The following is a 14,848-nucleotide window of genomic DNA, read 5'->3' as shown; positions in this document are numbered from 1 at the left end:
TCTAAAATGTATCAGGGTTGCAGTTTTAATTAACTTTGTGACTTAAGTTGTAAAGCACCTGTATACAAACACCCAAGAGCACCTCCTCCATTGAAACCCTCTAAGCCCGCAGCTAACCTGGATTTCCAGCTCCTCTGTGGTCGGAGCCTCACAAGGCAGACAAAAACTCCTTTATAAAAGTGCTCGGAAAGAACTGAACCCTGAAACGATAGGGTCTCTGTTCTTTGTGCAGGTAGGCAATTTCCCAGCTAGGTTTCAGGTTTTGCAGTTAGCTTTTGTAATGACAATAAAAGAGAGATAGTAACCTTTACAGTGAGTGGCAGCAGCACGCTAACACTAGGCTGTGTGAAAACGGATCACATTACCTGGAGCCTCACATTGCAGTGGGGGGTTACTGTACAAAACTGGGTTCTGTTGTGGGCATCCAGGTAGCCTTTCTTCACTGAGGCAAGCCACTGCACCTGTGTGAAGAGGATTTTTTTTTCCATTAAAGGACAAATTCCCTCCCAGCAATTCAACTGATATTGAAAGTCACTTGCTAAGTGGATTTGCTGTGGGTTGGGGGCCGGGGAGGGGGGAATGGGCAGAGAGGAAGAAATCTTACAAGGAGCAGGGCAAGCCTCCATAGGCTGTTACTACTAAGTATACTACGAGGCTAACTATACTACATAGGCTAAGTCTCATCACAGGGTGAGATTGTTCAGGGATACCCTTGGTAGCTGTGTGCGACCTTTGGTTACCTGGATTAAACTGCTGGACTAACAGATTTTGGAAATTGCTGGTCATCGTCAGTTACACTTTCCTGTGATGAGAATGAATGCTATTGAATTAGGAACTGATTGGGATTTACCTGGTCACTTGGTGGTTAGGACTCCACGCTTCCACTGCAGGGGTCATGGGTTACATCCCTGGTCCAGGAACTAAGATCGCGCAAGCTGCAAAGTGGCAAATAGAAAATAACTGTTTTCAATTCTGAAAACTTTCTTTTAACTTAGTTCATGGAACATGAGCACTGCATACAATTATACCCTTCCTAATAAATACCAACATTAAAAATCACATTTGCAAGTAGAAAATCATTCTTCGTGCTGACCTTCTGCTAGTATCACTTAAAGAGAACGGTTCTTACCTATCAATATTAATAGGCCTTCTCCACATCACCATGGAGGGATTGAAACTGTGTGGAAGAAGGGGTGGATGTTGGAAATTCAGTGTCAATAAAGGCTGCTCAGTTGACAGATGTGTACTGAGGAAGACAGTCATGCAATCAATAAACATGTATTTATTGTATTGTACACCACTCTAAGACACGGTTCTAGGAACTAACTAGACCAAATGCCTACCCTGGTAGAGCTCAAACCAACATTTCTTACTCTGATGCACAGGCAATTTTCTGCACTTTTGCTGAGGCAAAAAGATCAGTAAATGCACAGCTGTTAATAATCCTCAGGTGTTTTACCCTTTAGCAAGGGAGATAACCAATTCCATGTTAGGAGCTTTAAAGGATACTGTCAGTGCTCAAAAGAGGTTGCATATGCATGTGAGGTGGTCTGAGACTAATAAACTTACAGAGAAAACCAAATGGGTACCAATTGGGAAGTGGCTGAAGAGTTGCAGAAGGGAGCATGGTAAGATGAGCTCAGCCCAGGAGGGTGGTGTGGGATTGGCTAACTTTGTATTGGAAGTCTAGGGCGGGCAGCCCAGGTCCCTGGCGTGCTGTATAAATTCCTGCTGGGCCCAACAGGCCATCGCTGAGGGCCAGAGCCCATCAGGATCATTTTAACCACGTGTATGTGTCCAACTCCATCTCTGAGGCTTCCTAGAGGCTGAAAAGGATGTACCTCGGGTCAAAAGCAAACTCAAAGAAGTATTGTGTTTGGCCTGCAAAGTTTTTTTTTTTGTTTTTGTTTTTTTGAGTCAACATTTCAAAATCAATGGAGATAAAAATTAATTTTTAAAATAAAAAACTATAGCAGCCAAAAACAAAGTACCTGTGGCACTAAAATTAAAAAAATTTAAAAACAGGATGGGGGACACATGTACACTGCAATATTGTAAAGTAATTAGCCTCAAATTAAAATAAATTAATTAATTTTTTAAAAAGGAAAAAATCAATGGAGATTTCTGTCCTCTTTAAAAGAAGCTAGAAGATATGCCAACACTAGGCCTGAACCATGGAAATCTGAGTCCAGAGCTTAAATTTCTGACCTCCACCTCACCATCCAGGGTAGGCAGCCCTTGCCTTCCCCACACACAGTCCCCACCACTTCCTGCAGCATCGTCTACTCTGAAGTCATCCATCAGATGCCATTTCTTATGAGAGTTACAACACTGGTATTTTATAGCAAAGAAATATCTTCTTTTAATGTCACTGTCAAATATGGGGACATGACAGACCTGAAGGACTATGTATCAAGGGGGAAAAAAAACCCAAATATCATTTGCTTCATTCTACAGTTATTTGCTTCATTCACAATTAGTACCTATTGTGAGCCAGGTACTGTTTTAAACACTAAGGATATAGGGGTAGGTGGTGTGAACATGTTCCTTCTGTGTCAAGTTGTTCCTTATTTGTGAGCAATAGACAATCATCATAAATATAATTGCACTTCAGAGGGTGGTACACAATATGAGAAGATAAAAAAGCAAGGATAGGGTACTGGTGGAGGGTCGGTGGCAGGGTCAGGTTGGGCGGGGTGGGTAGGGACAGATATGTTAGTTACAGAAGGCTGCTCCAACGAGGTGACGTTTGAACAGACAGCAGAATGAACTGGAGGAGTGAGCACTGAGATGTATTTCTTTGTGGAAGGGGAAAAAAAGTCTTTCACTGTATTTAATATGCAAAGGGTTTTTGTGTCAGAAGACCCCATGACATTACTATGAAATAAACCAAGGTAACAATTACAGAGCAGCACACAGAAAACCTAAGGCCCAGTTTTCAAAAAGCCTGCTTTCTAAATGAAATGATTTTCAAGTTTATATTCAGTTCACTAAAGACAAAAATTCAGGTTGATACTAGTAATCAAATTATTTTTCAATCTTAGCAACCTTATGGAATAGGGAAGAATATCTCCATTCTATAATAGAAAAGTAAGACAGAACAGTTAATGAAAGCCCTTGCTTATGGCAGCATGGTTACTAAGTAGACAAGACAAGACAAGGCTAGTCTGACTCCAGTCCCAGCATCTTTCTAAGGCTAGAGCTTTAATACTGTTCCTCCTCGGCAGCACCTGTAACAAGAGCAGAGTGTGAGCAAACCTGGGGGAGGAAGTGAAGTGGTACGGAGCTTTAGAGGGCCAGAAGGTGTTTTTGAGCATTAGCTCTAGGTACAAGGTTTCTTCATGATCTCATGTCATTTTTGAAATACAAACGCATTTTACATCTGTTCCTTAATGTATCTGTATTCTTTCAATTTGGGTCAAATAAACATACTACACGAAGATATGCTGATTTTTTTTTTTTTTGGCTTTTGCTTTTTTTAAATTGGGTATAACCAGTTTGATTCCTGGGTGGGGAAATCCCCTGGAGAAAGAAGTGGCAACCCACTCCAGTATTCTTGCCTGGAAAATCCCATGGACAAAGGAGCCTGGTAGGCTACAGTCCATGGGGTCTCAGAGTCAGACACGATTAAGCAACTAATTAGTACAACTATAATTGCTTTACAATGCTATGTTATTTTCTACTGTACAACGAAGTGAACAAGCTATATTATACACATATCCCCTCCCTCTTGGACCTGCCTTCCACCCACCCACCCACCCCCATCCTCCATCTACGTCATCACAGAGAACCAATGTGTCATTTTTACTGCTTAATTTTGCCTATGCGTGTGCTAAGTCACTTCAGTTGTGTCCAACAATTTTGCAACCTCATGGACTGTAGCCCACCAGGTTCCTCTGTCCATGGGATTCTCCAAGCAAGAATACTGGAGTGGGCTGCCATGCCCTCCTGCAGAGGATCTTTCCAACCCAGGGATCAAACACACAGCTCCCGAGGCCCCTGTATTGCAGGCAGATTCTTTACCACTGAGTTACCATCTACCACACCCCATGAAATTAAAAGACACTTACTCCTTGGAAGAAAAGTTATGACCAACTTAGATAGCATATTCAAAAGCAGAGACATTACTTTGCCAACAAAGGTCCGTCTAGTCAAGGCTATGGTTTTTCCAGAGGTCATGTATGGATGTGAGAGTTGGACTGTAAAGAAAGCTGAGTGCCGAAGAATTGATGCTTTTGAACTGTGGTGTTGGAGAAGACTCTTGAGAGTCCCTTGGACTGCAAGGAGATCCAACCAGTCCATTCTGAAGGGGATCAGCCCTGGGATTTCTTTGGAGGGAATGATGCTAAAGCTGAAGCTCCAGTACTTTGGCCACCTCATGCCAAGAGTTGACTCATTGGAAAAGACTCTGATGCTGGGAGGGATTGGGGGCAGGAGGAGAAAGGGACAACAGAAGATGAGATGGCTGGATGGCATCACTGACTCGATGGACGTGAGTCTGAGTGAACTCCGGGAGTTGGTGATGGACAGGGAGGCCTGGTCTGCTGCAATTCATGGGGTCACAAAGAGTCGGACACGACTGAGCGACTGAACTGAACTGAACTGAACGTCCCAAATGCACTGAGTACCCTAGTTTAGAAAACAGGGCCAGAAGCCCTGCAGAATTAACTAGCAGAACCAGGGCTAGCAGTCACTTGAAGACCTACCAGGCTACAGACCATAATATTCTACATCACATGCAGGATTTTTAAGATACATAAATATGATTAAACTATTTTTTACATCACAATAAGCAAGCACGTATTACAAAGTGGTATCCAAGTATCACACGTTCAGATTACTTGCTGTAATTTTCAAGATGTTGAGCACATCTGGAGATAAAATAGTGCAATCTAAGAAAACTGGGGATGGCAAGATCCAAGAATGAAGTTACTATCATTGAACACAAATCAGTGGATTACTGAAACAAGTTTCCCTTTACTGCATTATGTCATTTTTCATTAAGAATAAAATGCAACGTTATTGCTCTGGAATGTATCACAAAGATGCTTTCAAGGGTTGATATCTCTGCTCTCTTCTAATCATAAACTATTACATATGGGTTTCTGGGGTTCTATGGATTACACATGCAAAGAACTCTCCCTTCCCTTGTCTTTCAGTCTTCGTGTAATTGCAGGGAGTACTTATCAATTTTTAGCTCATCTGTCATCTGTAATGGACAGACCCCCTTCCCTGACTTTTCCCTAAAGTGAAGTGAAGTCTCTCGGTCGTGTCCTACTCTTTGTGACCTCCGAGGCTCCTCCGTCTATGGGATTTTCCGGGCAAGAGTACTGGAGTGGGTTGCCGTTTCCTTCTCCAGAGGATCTTCCCAACTCAAGAGATTGAACCTGGGTCTCCCGCATTTGCAAGTAGACGCTTTACCCTCTAAGCCACCAGGGAAGCCCTTTTCCCTAAAGGACTCTATTTATACTGCACCTCGTATTTTACCCAATCTCCAAGGAGAAGGATGAACTTGGAAAGAGTCTTTCCTCAACCCATTCATCATGCTTGCAAATGGCTGGCGTCAGTCCGCATTATTTCCCTCACATTCCAACACATGTTGTTCCAAGGCATCTTTCCGTACCATGTAGGAAAGGGCTCCACACGCCGAGAAACAACCAAGGAATCTGATACTCAATCCAAAGACCTTTGAAGAAGATGCTGATGTTGGTTCACTTGAACTAAAAGCTGCTAGAAATGAATCCGGGTGTTAAGTTAGTAGCGGGTTTAGAAGGAAGATGCGGAGCTGTCCTTCCGGGGCCCATGTCAAGGGAGGTGGTTGGGGGAAAGGCTTGTTTCACTTGTAAACCATCTGAGGAAGCAACTGACAAGGCAGTTCTTTTCAAATGCTTTCCTGTGGCCTCTGGCCCTCTGCTGCTTCCCTCTGTTCACTTCCTCTGCCTCCTTATTTCTGTCCTCTAAAAGGACTGATGATGCAAATCACTTCAGCCCCCACTTGCTCCATGGCCCTGGGTCAGGCTGTCCTTATCTGTCTTCCCCTTTGCTGGAACTGCCTGTCTAACATCTCCTCCCTCAGGTCTACCCTCCTACTGCCGCCAGAGCAAACTCAGCAAAGCACAGACCTGGTCCAGTCCCTCTCCTAATTAAAAGTCTCAGAGGCTTCCCATGCCTGCAGGACAGGTCCTTTTCATAGGACCTGGGTTATATTTCTCTTCCATCGCCCCCTGTACTCCAGGCCCTACCCTCCCTCCACCTCACCTGTGCATCTCCTGGCCTCTCCAAATGCAACCCATCCCCGCCTTCTCTCTGCCTGTTTGGCTGATGCTTGAACTCTTTCACAATTCAGCTCCCCTCTCTCAAACATCCCCACTCCACCCCAGCTCCACTCAGAGCACCTCAAATGGAGCTCTAACTTAGCAAGTATATTTTAACTTCATTTGTTCTACCACCTCTCCCCAGATCCCACCATCCCACAGAAGATAAAAACTGGGTCTTCCTTTAAAATCCCCTCCCTCCGGGGCACAAATTCCCCCCCACATCCAAGCTACCCTGCCTTGAAGAAACCCCAAGACTGGGAACTGAGAGGTGCTGTAACAGGTGCTCAGGATGGGCCCCCAGGAGCAACACTGGGGCCTGTCCAGCACAGCTGCAGCAGAAATTGTGTGAGCTGAGGGCGCACGCAAAGGGCATAAGATGTGTTTGCTGCAGTCACTCAGATCTGAGTAACCATGGAAACTCAGAGTAGGAGAGCACCGCAGAGACCCTGGGACCAGCCTCTCACGTAGGGCAAGGATGCTTTCCCAGATCACTGACAGTGGGCAGCTTTTGCTCCTCTCCTCCCTTGACCTAGCGAAGTGTTATCACCAGACAGCTCACTGCTTGGCATCTCTGCTTGCCTGCCTGCTCATTCACTAAGTGGTGTCTGACTCTTTGCAACCCCGCAGACTGAAGCCCACCAGACTCCTCTCTCTCCATGGGATTTCCCAGGCAAAAATACTGGAGTGGGGTGCCATTTCCTTCTCCAGGGGATCTTCCCCACTTGGGGATGAAACCCACATCTCCTGCATTAGCAAGCAGATTCTTCATCACTTTTCATCAAACAAATTGATCTGATTTTAATAATATTTAAAAATTAAATAAAGTAACATTGCGTGTGTTCTAAGTCACTTCAGTCATGTCCAACTTTTTGCGACCCACTGAACTATAGCCCACCAGGCTCTTCTGTCCATGGGATTCTCCAGGTAAGAACACTGGATTGGGTTGCCATTTCCCTCTCCAGGGGTTCTTCCTGACCCAGGGATCGAACCCGTGTCTCTTACATCTCTTGCATTGGCAGGCAGGTTCTTTACCACTAGCACCACCTGGGAAACCTTGAATGCTTAGTATATGCCAAGTACTATACTAAGAGCTTGGCATGTACCATAATCTTGATAAGTACCTCCTCTGGTAGATACAGTCATCACCTCCATCTTCTAGGTGAAGACTGTACCAGATGCTGCCTGTGCTTGCCCATCCGCTCCAGACTCCTCATTTCAGTGCAAGCTGGCAGACTCCCCTGTGCCCACACCTGCATCTCTGGGCCAGAGCTGAGTTTCCTGGACTATATTTGGCCAGAAGTGCCAGAGAATTAACACCGCCTTAGAAGCATCCTTCACCCAATGGTCAAGAGGACCACTCCTCAAGTGGACTGGCTCTGCAGTGGGTGGCCTACATTGGCTCTCAGAGTTCCCCAGTGGGGCAAAGCTCTGGTCCCACAGTAGTAACACACTTGATAACTCCGCTGTCCTTGGCCATCTTCCCTTCAACTGCTCACTTCCTCATCACCCTACAGTGTTTTCTGAAGATCACCTCCCAATATTTGCACTGAAACTGGGTCTACTTCTGGACAGCCTAATGAAGACAGGGAGCCAAAGCACAGAGATGTAGGGAAACGCTCAGGATGATGTCTCACTCCAGGGCCCTCACTTGTCTCCACTAGCCTATACTGCTTTCCCACCCAGGCTCCCCACTGGAGAAAGAAATGCCGTTTTCTCCTTCCTCTATAATCAAACACATGAAGACCATTCAAGCAGCTCCCAACCTTTCTCCTGTGACTGTTACAAATGTGGTTTCCATGCGCATTGCCCCCTCATCAGGCACCCTGTCTAGCTTCAAATTCTCCACTTATAATTAAACATATGAATTTTTTTCTGCTTTAAACCTTTCATAATTACGTACACATGTTTCTTAATCCTGTTTTATTGTAGAAGCAGAGAATTCTAGTAAGCCATTCAATTTTAACCCTATTTTAATATGAAAAAATTCCTAGGACTATTTTTATGTTCAAAATAGCATCCAAATAGGCACAATGTTGAACTGATTACAGTGAATCTTATTAAATATGGCAATACCAGTAATGATTATGTTCCTAAGTTCTTATAGATTTAGCAAGATATAAATATTGACCATCTACTATTTGTTCATTAACAAAATAACAATAAACACGCTAATAGACTCCTACTGTGCATCTTACTCAATGCACCCTCATCCAGAGATCCTGGATTTTCTTCTGATATAATTTCTCTAGCATCTTCCAAATTGGCTATAAATAAAAATTCAGGTCTCAGAGATGAATTCAATAGAAAGTACCCCTAGAAGTAAGCACTTCAGAGCAGGTTGTGTAAAACATCTTTAATAAGTTTAAAGTTCTTGAACTGGAATCAATCTAGGTACAAGGAATCAATCTAGGTACAGTGTGTGTGTGTGTGTGTGTGTGTGTGTGTGTGTGTGTGTGTGTTAGTCACTCAGTTGTGTCTAACTCTTTGCGACCCCATGGACTGTAGCCCACCAGGCTCCTCTGTCCATGGGATTTTCTAGGCAATAATACTGAAGTGGGTTGCTGTTTCCTTCTCCAGGGGATCTTCCCAAACCAGGGATCAAACCCAGGTCTCCTTCAGTGCAGGCAGATTCTTTATCTTCTGAGCCACCAGGGAAGCCCAGGTACAACATAGTCAATGTTAAAAATTGATAACTTCAGGAATTATGTCGCAGATTATGAGATGACAGTTTACAGAATATTAGGGTAAGAAGAACATCAGAGAACATCTATTTCGATTTCATCTTTTGCAGAAGTAAGACAATACAAACAGGTGGTGACATAATCAGAATTAGAACTTGGGTTTCTAAGCGCTCAATTCAATGCTTAATCTATTTATCATAATCTGTCACATATCCTGAATAATTCACTTTCCATCCATTTACAATAGAGTATCTTTATGTATGGAGTCACAAATTCATCTCCATAGTAATCAGCACCTGGTTTGGTAAATGAAACTAATCAAATTTATGTCTCAGGAATTTAAAATTAGGACAAGAGACTGAGTCAGTGGAGAGAAACTGAACTGAAAGACTATGCTAAATAGTATAGAATTAACACTAGGTGCCATTTTGGGCCTATACAAAAAGATTAGTGTAAGTTACCACAGAGTCCCAAAGCATAGAGAGTAGCCTGAGTTTCACTTTCCCAAAGTTTTTCTGGAGTCTGGTGACATTTGGACTTCATGAAGGTTATTTGTATTTTTAAGTAATATCCCTCAATGAGCTTACTTGAACCAGCTTAAGTAGATTTCCCTTCCTTGTAACAAAAGTCTCTGAGTAGAAGGCTCCTCCCTCTTTTTGCTTCTAAACTAAGCAACTATAAAGGTGAGTGTTGAATATTGGGATAGTAAGAATGGGCTTTGGGATCAGCACAGAGGACTGAAATAACGCAAGAGACTGAGTTTAGCCAAATGGCAACTGTGGTTAGAGGCTGTCGTGTTGGAAAAGAGGCTGAGATCTCCAACTTGTTAAGTCAGTTTAGCGGCAGTCCCTTAATATGACAAATATATAGGTTTTGAGTGGTGCATTTTCTGCCCACTTCCAAATCTAGATTTACCCGGGTCATTCCAAACCAAATTAATTTTCACAAACTGAACTCTCATGTGAATTTTCACAATGTGAACGCCCATATTTTAGGGGCGGGTCAGTATTTAAGTGTGGAGTAGGAAATGGCAACCCACTCTAGTATTCTTGCCTGGAAAATTCCATGGATGGAGGTGTCTGGTGGATTACATTCCATGGGGGTCGCCAGGGGTCAGATGTAACTGAGCAACTGACCACCACACACGCAGGCACAGTACCTAAGTCAATACAGCCTCTTCTAATTTCACACTGGTCTTATTGGTTTCCTGGACCCCTCAGACAGTCAATACACCTAAATATAATACAGCATTTTAAAAGATCTTCTACCCAGTAGCATTAAACACAGTTGTATCAGCACTATTTGTTCTCAACCAGCAGCCATTTTCCTACTTCTTTGTTGACAGAATCCTGATTATTCAGGGTTCTGTCAACAAGGTGACCCCATCCCTAGCTTACCAGCTCAAGAAAAAAAAAAAAGATGAATTTAAGATAATCATGAAAATGCCATTCCCTTTTTCAGTGATTGGTACAGACATGTCCTTGTCTAAATCTAGCCAGTGAAATATCAATAACCTCAGATATGCAGATGACACCACCCTTATGGCAGAAAGCGAAGAGGAACTAAAAAGCCTCTTGATGAAAGTGAAAGAGGAGAGTGAAAAAGTTGGCTTAAAGCTCAACATTCAGAAAATGAAGATCATGGCATCCGGTCCCATCACTTCATGGGAAATAGGTGGGGAAACAGTGGAAACAGTGTCAGACTTTATTTTGGGGGGCTCCAAAATCACTGCAGATGGTGATTGCAACCATGAAATTAAAAGACACTTACTCCTTGGAAGAAACGTTATGACCAAATTAGATAGCATATTCAAAAGCGGAGACATTACTTTGCCGACTAAGGTCCGTCTAGTCAAGGCTATGGTTTTTCCAGTAGTCATGTATGGATGTGAAAGTGGGACTGTGAAGAAGGCAGAGTGCCGAAGAATTGATGCTTTTGAACTGTGTTGTTGGAGAAGACTCTTGAGAGTCCCTTGGACTGCAAGGAGATCCAACCAGTCCATTCTAAAGGAGATCAGCCCTGGGATTTCTTTAGAAGGAATGGTGCTAAAGCTGAAACTCCAGTACTTTGGCCACCTCATGCGAAGAATTGACTCATTGGAAAAGACTCTGATGCTGGGAAGGATTGGGGGCAGGAGGAGAAGGGGACGACAGAGGATGAGATGGCTGGATGGCATCACTGACTTGATAGACATGAGTCTGAGTGAACTCCGGGAGTTGGTGATGGACAGGGAGGCCTGGTGTGCTGCGATTCATGGGGTCGCAAAGAGTCGGACACGACTGAGCGACTGAACTGAACTGAACTGAATATTTATTGAATGATAGCTATGTGTCCTCCTCCAAGGATTTTACAGGAACTCATTTTTTCTTTCAATACAATTCTATAATATAAGGTCTATATCTGTCCCTACCTCCTGTCTTCTTGAAAAGTGAGATAATTTATTTTCTTCATGGTTTAAGTCATTTTGATTTGGATTTTCTATTACTTGTCACTACAAACATTGGAACTAATATTCCTATTAATTTGTTCTCTTCTCTTTAGAATCCCATTTCAACATGTATACAAAGATAGCAAATGGCAATTCTTTCCTTCCTAATTCCTATAAGAGTGTTTTTCAGATTTTTTTTATGTGGAACGTTTTTAAAGTCTTTATTGAATTTGGTCCAAAATTGCTTCTGTTTTTGGTTTTTTGGCTACAAGGCATATGGGATCTTAACTCCCTGACCAGGGATTGAACTTGCACTTCCTGCATTGGAAAGTGAAGTTTTAACCACTGGACCACCAGGAAGTCTCTATAAGAGTTTTTTCTTATCATTACTTTGAGTGAAAAAGAGGAGGCAGAGGAGAAAAAAATCTCATTTTCATGTTAGATTTATTATTGTGTGTGCGTGTGTGCTCAGTTACTTCAGTCATGAATGACTCTTTGTGACCTTATGGATTGTATCCTTCCAGGCTCCTCTGTCCACGGGATTTTGCAGGCAAGAATACTAGAGTGGGTTGCCATGCCCTCCTACAGGGCATATTCCCGAACCAGGGATTGAATCCACATCCTCTTTATCTCCTGCATTACAGGCAGATTCTTCACCACTGAACCACCAGGGAAACCCAAGATTTATTATTAGGATACCTTGTTATTAGCTTTATTCATGAAAAATCACTTTGTAAGTAAATGAATTTGAAGTAGATTTTCAGTGCAAAGATGTACAAATAGCTCTTTCCACGCTTGTATTGTTTCACTTAGGAGTATCATTTGCTGAAGCAATGATTGATAGATTCCTCAATTTTTCATCTCAGGACTCTGACTGCATAGTTACTGAGTGCAATCCAGTCTTTTAATTTTTATGATTTCAATTTTTGGGCCATTTCAAGTTATTTGTTCATTAGTAAAACATTCCCCCATAAAATAACATTTTCACTACATGCTTCTTGGTACATTGTACATTGGTTACATTCGTACATACTTTTGAAGATATAGGAAAAACTATGTTTATTTAGTAGATGTATGTAATAGCCATTATATAGGCTCTTGGCTATTACATTCCTAATAGTATATTAATAAATTATGATTCATGTGTTTTCTTGTTGCTCTCTGGCCAATAAAAGGCAATTCAATCTGACAACTTTTATACGTTTTATATAAATATTTGAACTACATTGACATAGCTTAATATAGTAGTAGAACCAAATAACTAGATGTAAATGCTAACTCTGCAATTTACTCTATTTGTAGCACTGGGCGAGTTAATATTTTTGTGCCTCTATTTCCTCAGATATAAAATAGGGATGATAATAATAATAATAACTATCTTTTAGGGTTATTGTGAGGATTAAAGGAATACATACAAAGCACTTAGTAAGTTCCTAGCACATAGTAAGGACCCTAAGTGTTCTCACTATTATTATTACCAGGGTTAATCCTAATTAACAGACAACTTGGTTAACAGTGGCTTAAACCATGAGATTCTTTACCAACTGAGCAGATAATACCACTCTAATGGCAGAAAGTGAAGAGGAACTAAAGAGCCTCTTGATGAGGGTGAAAGAGGAGAGTTAAAGAGCCAGCTTAAGACTAAATATTTTAAAAAACTAAGATCATGGCATTTGGCCCCATCACTGCATGGCAAATAGAAGGGGAAAAGGTGGAAGTAGCGACAGATTTCCTCTTCTTGGGCTCCAAAATCACTGTGGATGATGACTGCAGCCATGAAAAAAGAAGATGATTGCTTCTTGGCAGGAAAGCAATGACAAACCTAGACAGTGTATTGAAAAGCAAAGACATTACTCTGCTGGCAAAGGTCCATATAGTCAAGGCTATGGTCTTCCCAATGGTCATAAACAGTTGTGAGAGCTGGACCATAAAAAAGGCAGAACAGCAAAGAACTGATGCCTTCAAACTGTGGTGCTGGAGAAGACTCCTGAAAGTCCCTTGGACAGCAAGAAGATCAAACTAGTCAATCTTAAGGGAGATCAACCCTGAATATTCACTGGAAGGACTGATGCTGGAGCTAAAGCTCCAGTATTTTGGTCATCTGATGCTAACAGACGACTCATTGGATAAGTCACCGATGCTGGGAAAGATCAAGGGCAGAATGAGAAGAAGACATCAGAGGATGAGATGGCTGGATGGCACCCCTGATGCAATGAACATGAACTTGGGCAAACTCCAGGAGATGGTTAGGGACAGGGAGGCCTGGCGTGCTATAGTCCCTGGAGTCGCAAAGAGTGAGACACACCTGGGTGACTGAAAAACAACAATACCATAAGAACACATGTTATTAATATTTACTTAAGAAATGTGTTGGCCTTGGGGCTGGTTTTTAACTCAAAGATACCATTAAGCAGTCAGGCTCCTCCCATCTTTCTGCATTGCCATTCTCATTGTATTGGCAAAATTTCCCCTCAAAGTCTGCCTCTATGGCTGCCTCAATAGGATGAGGGCAAAATTTTTTAAAAAAAAATTCATCTCTTGATTAATATTTATCTTTTCAGAAGAAAAACATCTCCCAGAAATAGTCAATAGATGTCTTCTTTATGTCTTATTGGCCAGAACTGTGTCACATGACCACTTCTAGACCAATCACTGGGAAAGAATACAATTGCCATGATTGATTTAGACTAACCACGAGTCGCTTTTCTGGGGCTGGGCCTTCTGTTGCCTGATCAAGACCAGGTTTCTATCACCAAGGGGAAAAAAAGAATAACCACTGGGTATACGACCAATAGTGTGTGTCATCAACAAGCATTCATTTGTTGCCTGCTATATGCTCAGCTTGTGCTCCTAATGAAACCACCAAAAGAACAATGATATTTTCTTTTCTCCTACTTATTTGACATCTTTAGATTGAAAGCTACTTCTGCTAGGCCCTGCTAAATAACTAAACTAGAGCCTTTAAGCCCACCTTCCTAATCCACTCACTCTGAGTGGCTTCTGTCCCCCAATATGGTGGATCTTCCTTTTCTCGGTTGAATCTTTGCATTCCATCTCCAAGTTCGAGTAGTGATAACTGAAGGATTGAACAAAGAGTGAACGATCCAAAACTCCATGTTTAGAAGAACTGAGCACCCCAGATACCCAGGGGCAAATTCCATTTGTCTTCTTTCTTCATTCTATTAAGGACCTACTATGAGCCAGGCACTTTCATAAAATTCTTTCCATTAATTCTCATCCCTAAAACTCCATGAAATGTGTTTCAGGTAGAGGAAAGAGAGATTAATACAGATAAAATGACTTGTGCAAAGCCGTCAGCTAGTAATAGGAAAAATAATTATCCCTTATTGACCATACTCTACATTTGAGCCATGCTCTGTCCTAAATACCACTCATGAATTCAGTCCTTTAATTCTCTTAAC

General features: G+C 42.2%; 1 long non-coding RNA gene across 3 annotated transcripts in view; it reads right to left on the bottom strand.

Moving 5' to 3' along the window:
* The window catches only part of LOC121816803 (uncharacterized), a 46,937-nt gene that overhangs the window by 5,294 nt on the left and 26,795 nt on the right, over positions 1-14,848 (bottom strand). For 2 of the 3 annotated variants that reach the window (XR_006056509.2, XR_006056510.2), the window contains exons 3-4: positions 851-935; positions 366-461 (exon numbers count right to left, since the gene is read on the bottom strand). This is a non-coding gene — a long non-coding RNA (uncharacterized LOC121816803). Of the gene's footprint in view, positions 1-117; positions 273-365; positions 462-850; positions 936-14,848 lie in introns of all 3 variants that reach the window. The other variant, XR_009596713.1, reaches the window with a different exon arrangement.

The sequence above is a fragment of the Ovis aries genome, chromosome 16 (genome assembly GCF_016772045.2).
Source record: "Ovis aries strain OAR_USU_Benz2616 breed Rambouillet chromosome 16, ARS-UI_Ramb_v3.0, whole genome shotgun sequence".
Taxonomy (NCBI): domain Eukaryota; kingdom Metazoa; phylum Chordata; class Mammalia; order Artiodactyla; family Bovidae; genus Ovis; species Ovis aries.
Note: the sequence above shows the minus strand (reverse complement) of the source record. Positions and strands in the feature narration are given on the sequence as shown.